This window comes from Sinocyclocheilus anshuiensis, unplaced genomic scaffold, assembly GCF_001515605.1.
Source record: "Sinocyclocheilus anshuiensis isolate Anshui unplaced genomic scaffold, SAMN03320099.WGS_v1.1 scaffold4, whole genome shotgun sequence".
Lineage (NCBI taxonomy): Eukaryota > Metazoa > Chordata > Actinopteri > Cypriniformes > Cyprinidae > Sinocyclocheilus > Sinocyclocheilus anshuiensis.
The window spans coordinates 1,546,434-1,547,282 of NW_015554075.1; the positions used below are offsets into that span (position 1 = coordinate 1,546,434).

The 849-nt window shown below is 33.7% G+C and overlaps 1 pseudogene; it reads right to left on the reverse strand.

Annotated features, from left to right (window-relative positions):
- Positions 1-849, reverse strand: part of LOC107668945 (telomerase protein component 1-like) — a 28,186-nt pseudogene that overhangs the window by 12,756 nt on the left and 14,581 nt on the right.

Consider the following 849-nt stretch of genomic DNA (forward strand, 5'->3'; position numbering starts at 1 on the left):
AATCAAAATGACGGCGCTGTGGGTGGAAACTTACAGATTAAGGGGCTGTAATATTATAATGAGATCCCACGTCACCAAGGGAGTGAAATCAGACGCGCTAGTTTTCTCAGACGCTTGCAGAAAAAGGCTAACCAAAAACAAAGTTACTGGGTTAATCTTTTTAACGTTTCCTTGATTGGTAGATGCACCGATGACCTGATTATAGCACTTAAAACCTGGAAAAGTCAGATTTTAATGATATGTCACCTTTACGCTTTTGGATTCTGTGTGTTAATTTCTTAATATATCCTGTGCATTACATTAATTCATTTGTTTACCAAAAAACAATATGCAATTAAAATTCTGACAACATTATGATAAAAACTATGTAAGATCTTAATATTTAATAGAGTTTAAGTTAAAGTTAAAGTTTAAGCTTGATGTTTCATATTTGATAGAATCTCTGAAATCTTCCCAGGTTCCCAGGTTTAACCTTTTTATAAACATCTATTAATGACATTTCTAAAGGTATGGTCACATTTACTCTTACTCTTGTTTGGCAAATTTTCAATTCAAATTGAAAACCTTGGGCAAAAGATTTCCAGATGCAGATTTTGCAAAACAAGTCCCTTAGTATGACCCTGAATCATTCAGTGCTATATTAGTATTACTATTTGATATTAATCGCTGTATTATGGTATCCCCTTTAAAGGGATAGTTCACCCAAAAATGAAAATTTGATGTTTATCTGCTTACCCCCAGGGCATCCAAGATGTAGGTGACTTTGTTTCTTCAGTAGAACACAAACAAAGATTTTTAACTCAAACCGTTCCAGTCTGTCAGTCTTATAATGGAAGTGAATGGGAATCA